The 11,377-nt window shown below is 43.4% G+C and overlaps 1 protein-coding gene across 3 annotated transcripts in view; it reads left to right on the top strand.

The window, feature by feature from the left end:
* The first annotated feature begins 1,733 nt into the window (after positions 1-1,733).
* Positions 1,734-11,377, top strand: part of ndrg4 (NDRG family member 4) — a 131,685-nt gene continuing 122,041 nt past the window's right edge. For 2 of the 3 annotated variants that reach the window (XM_061928027.1, XM_061928026.1), the window contains exon 1: positions 1,734-1,843. The gene's annotated coding sequence lies outside the window, so the exon portion shown is untranslated. The remainder of the gene's footprint in view (positions 1,844-11,377) is intronic. The other variant, XM_061928029.1, reaches the window with a different exon arrangement.

Here is an 11,377-nt window from a genome sequence, read left to right as displayed (position 1 = left end):
TTCCAGGAGGACTTTGAGTTGGATACGCAGACGCAGTACCGTGAGTGCGCAGTTGCGGCTTCCAAACATTTGATCGCTTGCCCGTACGTGCGTGCCACTATGTGCATGTCACGTACGTAACTTTGGGGACTTTGGGGAAATATATGTGCTGTATGAACTTTGGGGAGGTGAACAGTACTTTGGGCTGTGGGATTGAGTGTGTTGTGCAGGTGTTTGAGTTGTATTGGCGGGTTATATGGACGGTAGGGGGGAGGTGTTTTTTGTGGCATATTAAATATAAGCCTGGTTGTGTTGTGGCTAATAGAGTATATATATGTCTTGTGTTTATTTACTGTTTTAGTCATTCCCAGCTGAATATCAGGTCCCACCCGCCTCTCACAGCATCTTCCCTATCTGAATCACTCCCACTGCCCTCTAGTCCTTCACTCTCACTTTCCTCATCCACAAATCTTTCATCCTCGCTCAAATTAATGGGGAAATCGTCACTTTCTCGGTCCGAATCGCTCTCGCTGCTGGTGGCCATGATTGTAAACAATGTGCAGATGTGAGGAGCTCCACAACCTGTGACGCCACGCGCATATCGTCTGCTACTTCCGGTACAGGCAAGGCTTTTTTATCAGCGACCAAAAGTTGCGAACTTTATCGTCGATGTTCTCTACTAAATCCTTTCAGCAAAAATATGGCAATATCGCGAAATGATCAAGTATGACACATAGAATGGACCTGCTATCCCCGTTTGAATAAGAAAATTGCATTTCAGTAGGCCTTTAAGTGTTGATTAAAAATAATAACACAAACCTTTTAAGAGAGGGACACTACTGTTATATACATTGGTTTTGATTTAATTAGGTAATTTGCCCAGCTCACTCTAGGAAGAGTGGTTCGTGAGATCGACAGACGGATCGGTGCGGCGTCTTCAGTAATGCGGACGCTGTATCGATCCGTTGTGGTGAAGAAGGAGCTGAGCCGGAAGGCAAAGCTCTCAATTTACCGGTCGATCTACATTCCCATCCTCACCTATGGTCATGCGCTTTGGGTCATGACCGAAAGGACAAGATCACGGGTACAAGCGGCCGAAATGAGTTTCCTCCCCCGGGTGGCGGGGCTCTCCCTTAGAGATAGGGTGAGAAGCTCTGTCATCCGGGAGGAGCTCAAAATAAAGCCAGATGAGGAGCCAGATGAGGTGGTTCAGGCATCTGGTCAGGATGCCACCCGAAAGCCTCCCTTGGGAGGTGTTTCGGGCACGTCCGACCGGTAGGAGGCCAAGGGGAAGACCCAGGACACGTTGGGAAGACTATGTCTCCCGGCTGGCCTGGGAACGCCTCGGGATCCCCCGGGAAGAACTGGACGAAGTGGCTGGGGAGAGGGAAGTCTGGGCTTCCCTGCTTAGGCTGCTGCCCCCGCGACCCGACCTCGGATAAGCGGAAGAAGATGGATGGATAGGTAATTTGCTTTGACATTTATAACACCTAATTGTACATATACTGATTTATATTAGTATTTTTTTTTTAGCATTTTTATTGCCTTAACTGTATCTTTATTTCTTCATGCATGCTACAGTATAAATTTGTGTGCCTTTAGAAGTCCTAAGGTGCTTTGAGAGGCGCCTGCAAATGAAATATGTCATCATCATTAAAAAGAGGAGATAAATGGACAAAGACTGCCCACCTCCCTCTCTCGCTCTGTCTGCTGATGTGTTCATCGTACACACAACACACACACACACACACACACACACACACTCACTTGTACCTACTCCTCCAATCCTCAGCAGCCTAACGGAGATACACTCGACCACGCAAATCTGTGATTCCGGGGACCGGAGCAGCAGACGACACCACAGGTAGTGGAAGCTTTATCTGTTCACAACATTATCATTCCCTCTTAGGAGCACATGAAAGCAAAAATGTGCAGCTCTGAGATTGAGGACCACATGAGGACGTTAACAGATGGATTTTCCCAGCATTATGTGTGTGACAAACGCAGCTGATCGTGTTTTGTAGCCCAGACTCCTCCCGCCATAGCAGCACACACGTCTACTATCGCCTGTTTCTGTATTGGAATTAGTCGTCGTCGTTGCGCTACGTCAAGCATAGCATAGATGCGAGTGGTACAGAGTAATGATTTCACAAATTACACATTAAACGGTGAGGGACAGGAAGTGTTTATGGCATTTACTCCCTATCAAATACAGTCCAGGCTTTGGCTTAGCAGGGGTCATGGTTTCCATTGGAACTAGGTTCCAGAATGGCACCTGTGGGCGTACACGGTCGTAACCACACCGAAAACAAGGAGCTATCGGTGCCTCATTTCAGTGCTAAATGAACACATTGAGCAGTCCTTCGAGCAGTTTGCGGGATTTCTTTGTGACTGCCGTGGCCTAAAATGCCTGAATTAGCAGCAGCATTTTCAGAAAGTTGTGGAAAAAGTAGCAATGTTTTAAGACTTTTTTTTTCAATAAAATTGAATCAACTTGGGATTATATGAATTTGTTTAAAATTGTTTAAGCGTTCATTGTAACCTTAAGTTTCAACAAAAATTATCCATCCATCCATCCATCTTCTTCCGCTTATCCGAGGTCGGGCCGCGGGGGCAGCAGCCTAAGCAGGGAAGCCCAGACTTCCCTCTCCCCAGCCACTTCGTCCAGCTCCTCCCGGGGGATCCCGAGGCGTTCCCAGGCCAGCCTGGAGACATAGTCTTCCCCGTGGCCTCCTACCGGTTGGACGTGCCCTAAACACCTCCCTCGGGAGGCGTTCGGGTGGCATCCTGACCAGATGCCCGAACCACCTCATCTGGCTCCTCTCGATGCGGAGGAGCAGCGGCTTTACTTTGAGCTCCTCCCGAATGACAGAGCTTCTCACCCTATCTCTAAGGGAGAGCCCCGCCACTCGGCGGAGGAAACTCATTTCGGCCGCTTGTACCCGTGATCTTGTCCTTTCAGTCATAACCCAAAGCTCATGACCATAGGTGAGGATGGGAACGTAGATCGACCGGTAAATTGAGAGCTTTGCCTTCCGGCTCAGCTCCTTCTTCACCACAACGGATCGATACAGCGTCCGTATTACTGAAGATGCCGCACCGATCCGCCTGTCGATCTCACGATCCACTCTTCCCCCACTCGTGAACAAGACTCCTAGGTACTTGAACTCCTCCACTTGGGGCAGGGTCTCCTCTCCAACCCGGAGATGGCACTCCACCCTTTTCCGGGCGAGAACCATGGACTCGGACTTGGAGGTGCTGATTCTCATTCCAGTCGCTTCACACTCGGCTGCGAACCGATCCAGTGAGTGCTGAAGATCCTGGCCAGATGAAGCCATCAGGACCACATCATCTGCAAAAAGCAGAGACCTAATCCTACAGCCACCAAACCGGATCCCCTCAACGCCTTGACTGCGCCTAGAAATTCTGTCCATAAAAGTTATGAACAGAATCGGTGAGAAAGGGCAGCCTTGGCGGAGTCCAACCCTCACTGGAAACGTGTCCGACTTACTGCCGGCAATGCGGACCAAGCTCTGACACTGATCGTACAGGGAGCGGACCGCCACAATCAGACAGTCCGATACCCCATACTCTCTGAGCACTCCCCACAGGACCTCCCGAGGGACACGGTCGAATGCCTTCTCCAAGTCCACAAAGCACCTGTAGACTGGTTGGACAAACAGTTTCAACAAAAATTAGAAAACAAATATTGTATTGATGTTGTAGATTATTTCTGGTCTTGTCATCCTCGTCCGGACAGAAGGGCGACACGGCAGCGCGGCTGGATCAAAAGAGGCGTCGGAGACCCTTTACTGAACCAAAAGTTGCTTTATTACAAGCGAGGGTCATTATTCAGGGATGCCGAGCCTGGAGGAGAAAGTCAAAAATACATGTCTCTCCTAACTTGGAGAAGCCAAAACATCAGTTTTATATTCCTCCTTCCTGTCTCTGGGTGTGTGTGCTAAGTCAGGAGAGCACATCCTGACCATAAAAGGAGATGTTCGTGTGTAAGAGTCTGGAAAACAACTGCTTTAAGTCATAACTTAAATGTTGGCGTTGAGCCAGACAGGTAGTCTCTTCTCAAGGATAGGGCTATCACTTTTGCATCCCGAAGTCCCAATTAGAGCCTCTTTTTCTACGAGAGGTGATCCAATCCTCCTGCGAATATCAAACTACGGGGCCTTATCTTATTATGTGCTGAAACTGAAATGCTACTATTTAATTCAACTTGGTGGTTCGCCTTCTCCAAGTTGGATGTATATCTTCACCATAAGCAAAACATGATATGAGTTAATTAATTCACTTCAATGTTTTACACATTTTAGTGTGAAGTGAAGTGAAATATATTTATATAGCGCTTTTCTCTAGTTACTCAAAGCGCTTTACATAGTGAAACCCGTTATCTAAGTTACATTTAAACCAGTGTGGGTGGCACATTTAACCGCGCCTAACCCTAATATAATTTGTGAAACTTACAACAATAATACAACAATAATACAACAATAGAATAATGTTGACGAACCGAGACACGATGATGCGGGAGCAGCAGGACATTGGTGCCAGTGTTCTGTCGAATTTAGCAGTTTCCTCAAAAAAAGTAACCAGTTGCGTAATTCGATAGAGGGGCCTATCGAGTTACTTAGCCACGTAAAAAAAGAATGCAACTTGAAGTTTTGGAACGCCGATTTGGATATCAAATAACTCTCCCACTGTAGAATTGCAATTATCACCTTCTTTAATGAGGTTATGTTTTCGACAACTTTACGGCTCATGACGCTAAACACCCTTTATGGAAACAGTCGCGAATGTACTTTATCACACATCACCTTTTTTTGCGAAAAACTGTATACAAATGCGTGAGCAAATTGTCTAACAGAACAACATTTCTCAACGAGCTATGGCAAGGAATTTAAGGATTTTACCATCTACGGTCCGTAATATCATCAAACGGTCCTTAAGGTTCAGAGAATCTGGAGAAATCACTGCACGTAACATTGAATGCCCGTGATTTTCGATCCCTCAGGCGGTACTGCATCAAAAACCAACATCAGTGGGTAAAGGATATCACCACATAGGCCCAGGAACACTTCAGAAAACCACTGTCAGTAACTACAGTTCGTCGCTACATCTGTAAGTGCAAGTTAAAACTCTACTAGGCAAAGCCAAAGCCATTTATCAACAACACCCAGAATCGCCGCCGGCTTCGCTGGGCCTGAGTTCATCTAAGATGGACTGATACAAAGTGGAAAAGTGTTCTACGGTCTGACGAGTCCACATTTCAAATTGTTTTTGGAAACTGTGGACGTCGTGTCCTCCGGACCGAAGAGGAAAAGAACCATCCGGACTGTTAGAGGAGCAAAGTTGAAAAGCCAGCATCTGTGATGGTATGGGGGTGTATTAGTGCCCTAGGCATGGGTAACTTACACATTTGTGAAGGCAACATTAACATACAGGTTTTGGAGCAACATATGTTGTCTTATTTCAGCAAGACAATGCCAAGCCATGTGTTACAACAGTGTGGCTTCATAGTAAAAGAGTGCGTGCACTAGACTGGCCTGCCTGTAGTCCAGACCTGTCTCCCATTTTAATTGTATGGTGCATTATGAAGCCTAAAATACCTCAAGGGAGACGCTGGACTGTTGAACAACTTAAGCTGTACATCAAGCAAGAATGGGAAATAATTCTACCTGAGAAGCTTAAAAAATGTGTCTCCTCAGTTCCCAAACGTTTACTGAGTGTTGTTAAAAGGAAAGGCCATGTAACACAGTGGTGAACATGCCCTTTCCCAACTACTTTGGCACGTGTTGCAGCCATGAAATTCTAAGTTAGTTATTATTTGCAAAAAAAAAAAAAAGTTTATGAGTTTGAACATCAAATATCTTGTCCTTGTAGTGCATTCAACTGAATATGGGTTGAAAATGATTTGCAAATCATTGTATTCCGTTTATATTTACATCTAACACAATTTCCCAACTCATATGGAAACGGGGTTTGTATATCCAGCACTTGCCTGATGTTGTTTCACGAGAATGGAAATGTATGTATCATTTACCTTTACTACAAAAACAAACAAAACAAAAAAATAATAATTTACAAGGAAAAATCTATTGTTCTTATATTTAATTGCAACCGCTTACATCACCAGGCAGCCACTCTGTCCCTTTCATTGGACGGAAAGATGTGTCGAACAGTTTAAATGGCCCGACAACAGCCACCAGCTTTCCTCAAACCTCTGCAGCCCATAACATTTGAAATGAAGACACAACATTAATGTTGATCAGTAAATGTATTTGTGCTTTAAGCGATGTAAGCCCAATGACCAACAGGTCAGAACTTTGTCACGGAACAGACCAAACTCCCATCATGCACAAACTGGTGGAGGCCAACCAAAGGTTGTAACTATTTTTTAAATGTCTAACCTTTCAGTTTTGGGTGGCGGTACTTGTTGTTTCTTGAGAATTTTTGTTACGAATAGAGAATATCAGCAATCATGTAAAAGATACAAAGACAGCCACATCAATCCATTGAAAGGAGGAACTACAAACCCCGTTTCCATATGAGTTGGGAAATTGTGTTGGATGTAAATATAAACGAAATACAATGATTTGCAAATAATTTTCAACCCATATTCAATTGAATGCACTACAAAGACAAGATATTTGATGTTCAAACTCATAAACTTTATTTTTTTTTGCAAATAATAATTAACTTAGAATTTCATGGCTGCAACACGTGCCAAAGTAGTTGGGAAAGGGCATGTTCACCACTGTGTTACATGGCCTTTCCTTTTAACAACACTCAGTAAACGTTTGGGAACTGAGACACATTTTTTAAGCTTCTCAGGTGGAATTCTTTCCCATTCTTGCTTGATGTAAAGCTTAAGTTGTTCAACAGTCCGGGGGTCTCCGTTGTGGTATTTTAGGCTTCATAATGCGCCACACATTTTCAATGGGAGACAGGTCTGGACTACAGGCAGGCCAGTCTAGTACCCGCACTCTTTGACTATGAAGCCACGTTGATGTAACACGTGGCTTGGCATTGTCTTGCTGAAATAAGCAGGGGCGTCCATGGTAACGTTGCTTGGATGGCAACATATGTTGCTCCAAAACCTGTATGTACCTTTCAGCATTAATGGCGCCTTCACAGATGTGTAAGTTACCCATGTCTTGGGCACTAATACACCCCCATACCATCACAGATGCTGGCTTTTCAACTTTGCGCCTATAACAATCCGGATGGTTCTTTTCCTCTTTGGTCCACAGTTTCCAAAAAAAATTTGAGATGTGGACTCGTCAGACCACAGAACACTTTTCCGCTTTGTATTAGTCCATCCTAGATGAGCTCAGGCCCTGGGTGTTGTTGATAGACGGTTTTCGCCTTGCCCTATGTAAGTGCAAGTTAAAACTCTCCTATGAGTTTTAACTTGCACTTACATAGGGATGTCCCAATCCAGGTTTTTTCACTTCCAATCCGATACCGATATTGTTTTTGCACTTCCGATCCGATACCGATACTGACCGATACCGATACTGACCGATACTGGCCTATCCGAGCATGTATTAAAGTTTAAAATTATTTAGCCTACTTAGTTGTCAGAATCATGTTGAAAAGGGTTTTCGTACTCTTGATAACAACTAGCCAGCTGAATTAGGGGAGTTTGAATAATACACAATGGTTGGTAACAAGAAACTGACCTGTTTATTCAAGGATAAACACAAAATAGACAAAATTATACATGACAAACAGAAATGGCATCATTGAACTAGGGCTGGGCGATATGGCCTTTTTTTAATATTGCGATATTTTAAGGCCATATTGCGATACACGATATACAGTATATCTCGATATTTTGCCTTAGCCTTGAATGAACACTTGATACATATAATCACAGCAGTATGATGATTCTATGTGTTTGATTGATTGATTGAGACTTTTATTAGTAGGTTGCACAGTGAAGTACATATTCCGTACAATTGACCACTAAATGGTAACACCCGAATAAGTTTTTCAACTTGTTTAAGTCGGGGTCCACTTAAATTGATTCATGATACAGATATATACTATCAGATATATACTATCATCATAATACAGTCATCACACAAGATAATCACATTGAATTATTTACATTATTTACAATCCAGGGTGTGGAGGGGGGCGCCGGATGTAAGTGTCAAAAAGACAGCCAAAAGAGTTTGATATGAGAATAAATCTAAAGTTAAAATATAGGGTAGAAATGCACCCATTTGCAGGAAATGTAGTCTTGATTTTCAAAATTTTCTTTCAAGGCTTGCATGTCTACATTAAAACATTCTTCTTCATACTGCATTAATATATGCTACTTTTAAACTTTCATGCAGAGAAGGAAATCACAACTAAAAAAATCACAAATTTTTTCATACGGTGTTGATCTGGAAATGATGGTGTGGGCGTGTGGCACCGAATGGAGATAAGCATCTCGACAGACGTTATAATATTTGAACAATGATGACGAAAACTGTTTTCTCTGTTGTGTCGGTGTGTCGAAAATTGTTATGCGCTTGTTTTTTTTATTAGATTTTGTGCGTGGCATATAATTGCTATGCGCAGAGGACGCTTAAACAGTGCGCAATTGCACAGGCGCGCACCTTAGAGGGAGCGTTGGTCACACGGCTGCGCTAGCATCACAGCTAACGTTAGCCATGCTGCTACCTCTCTGCTGGGAGAGGACGTATACGTATGTGACGTATGACGTGACAGTATGTGACGTGTGTAAGAAGGTGCGCTTGCTGTCTGTGAGAGGGAGACACAGAAAAGAGTGAGAAGAGCCTGTCGTGTAATGCCAGCAGCTATAAGCAACTGCGTGAGAATCCACAGACCTGTGGATGTGTTGAAGGTGTGCTGGAAAATGCGGAACGGAACGTGGGAACAGCAGAAAAGTGGAATGTGTTATTTAAATCGGTGCGTTGGAAAACACGGACCGGAGTTTTTTTTTAAACTGGATCTGGATCGGCATTTTCCCATGCCTTGCCGATAAGCATTTTTTTGCAAATATCGGCAGCCGATCCGATCCAAATATCGGATCGGGACATCCCTACACTTACAGATGTAGCGACCAACTGTAGTTACTGACAGTGGGTTTCTGAAGTGTTCCTGAGCCCATTTGGTGATATCCTTTACACACTGATGTCGCATGTTGATGCAGTACAGCCTGAGGGATCGAAGGTCACGGGCTTAGCTGCTTACATGCAGTGATTTCTCCAGATTCTCTGAACCCTTTGATGATATTACGGACCGTAGATGGTGAAATCCCTAAATTCCTTGCAATAGCTGGTTGAGAAAGGTTTTTCTTAAACTGTTCAACAATTTTCTCACGCATTTGTTGACAAAGTGGTGACCCTCGCCCCATCCTTGTTTGTGAATGACTGAGCATTTCATGGAATCTACTTTTATACCCAATCATGGCACCCACCTGTTCCCAATTAGCCTGCACACCTGTGGGATGTTCCAAGTAAGTGTTTGATGAGCATTCCTCAACTTTATCAGTATTTATTGCCACCTTTCCCAACTTCTTTGTCACGTGTTGCTGGCATCAAATTCTTAAGTTAATGATTATTTGCAAAAAAAAAAGAAGTTTATCAGTTTGAACATCAAATATGTTGTCTTTGTAGCATATTCAACTGAATATGGGTTGAAAATGATTTGCAAATCATTGAATTCCGTTTATATTTACATCTAACACAATTTCCCAACTCATATGGAAACGGGGTTTGTATTTTTTTAAAAAGGCCAACAGACTCAGCAGACTTATGGATGCTACAAAGACAATATTGGAGCCAGGCACCGTGTGGGCCACAAAAGCACATCAGCGAAAGGCCGGTGTAAGTAAGCTAAAATGACTATTATTACCTCTCCCAAGGGTGCAAACTGAATAACTGTTGGCCTCTCTTGAAGAAAAATTACAAGAAGGCTGAAGACTCTGGGCTACAAGGGGAAAAAACACAATAAAAGACAATATAACTGGGCTCAACAGAATACGTATAAGACATATGCCCAAATGACATGAAAATAGCATGGAGTGAGACAAAGGATTTTATTTAGTTGTTTATTTTCTCAAACCAAAATAGCAGTACCGTATTTTTTCGGACTATAAGTCGCAGTTTTTTTCATAGTTTGGCCGGGGATGCGACTTATACTCAGGAGCGACTTATGTGTGAAATGATTAACACATTACCGTAAAATATCAAATAAAATTAAAGCTGCAAGCAGCGTTGGTCGGGCCCGCGTATCTGGCAGGTGCTAGTCCTAAGTGTCCCAATACTTTTGTCTACTTGTAGTCTGAAGTGTCCCAAGACTTTTGTCTAGTGTACCTACCTTGTCTGCATTGTGTGGGCACGTTGGTGCTTCCTGCTTTTGAGCAGCCATCTTAAAAAACCCGCAGCGCAGCAGCATCAGCGCAGCGGGTCTTAGAAGGGTCATAAAATCAAAACCGGAGCAGTTATAAAAAAAGGGCTTCTGTTGTTGTAATCACAAGGGTTCAATGTCTCTCCTGTGTTAGTTTGAAGGCGAAACGACAAACGCGCTCAGAGGAGTTCGTTTTTGAAGGAAGGTGACCGGTTTTTCCAAAAATGTTGTTTTGAAGGGGGAATAGCAAACTTCCTGTTGATTTTTGCTGGGGGTTGTCAATTTATGAAATGTAGGTCTAAGTGAGACCTACATAGAGGTTTTTGTTTCATGTCTCTCCGACCTTCCCAGTGGGAGTTACAGGCAGTTTTGTCAGATTTTTCATCCGAGGAGCATTTTTTTGTGCGTTTTATTAAAAAATTGCTGTAGAGCCCAATTTTTAGATTTGGGGTTAGGTTTTTTCATTAGATCACAGTTTTAGCCAGTCCTGATGTGTGTGTTGAGTTCGGTGAGTTTTGAAGCATGTTAAGGGGGTCAAATTACAGCTCAAAGAGGCAAAAGTGACTGTTTTTAGTACTTTTTTGTCTTGAAGGGGGAATTGCCAACTTTCTGTTGATTTTAGCCCAAAGATGTACAATTATGAGAACTAGGTCTAAGTTAGACCTACATAGAGGTTTTTGTTTCATGTCTCTCCGACCTTCCTAGTGGTAGTTACAGGTAGTCTAGTTTTTTGTTTTCCTAGGGGGCGCTAGAGCGCAATTTTTATTTTTGGGGTTAGGTTTTTTCATCAAAAGGCAATTTTCGCAGTTCCTGACGTGTGCGTCAAATATGGTGAGTTTTGAAGCATGTTAAGTGGGTCAAATTGCAGCTCAAAGAGGCGGCCGGTATAATAATAATAATAAAACGAACGAATAACAATAGGTCCTTATGTCCCATTGCATAAGGACTCCCAGGGAGTCCTTTTGCAATGGGCCATGCGGGCCCTAATAAAACGAACGAATAACAATAGGTCCTTATG

The sequence above is a fragment of the Nerophis lumbriciformis genome, linkage group LG35 (genome assembly GCF_033978685.3).
Source record: "Nerophis lumbriciformis linkage group LG35, RoL_Nlum_v2.1, whole genome shotgun sequence".
NCBI classification, from domain to species: Eukaryota; Metazoa; Chordata; class Actinopteri; order Syngnathiformes; family Syngnathidae; genus Nerophis; species Nerophis lumbriciformis.
The sequence above is the reverse complement of the archived record's forward strand: the minus strand, read 5'-3'. Positions and strand labels throughout refer to the sequence as shown.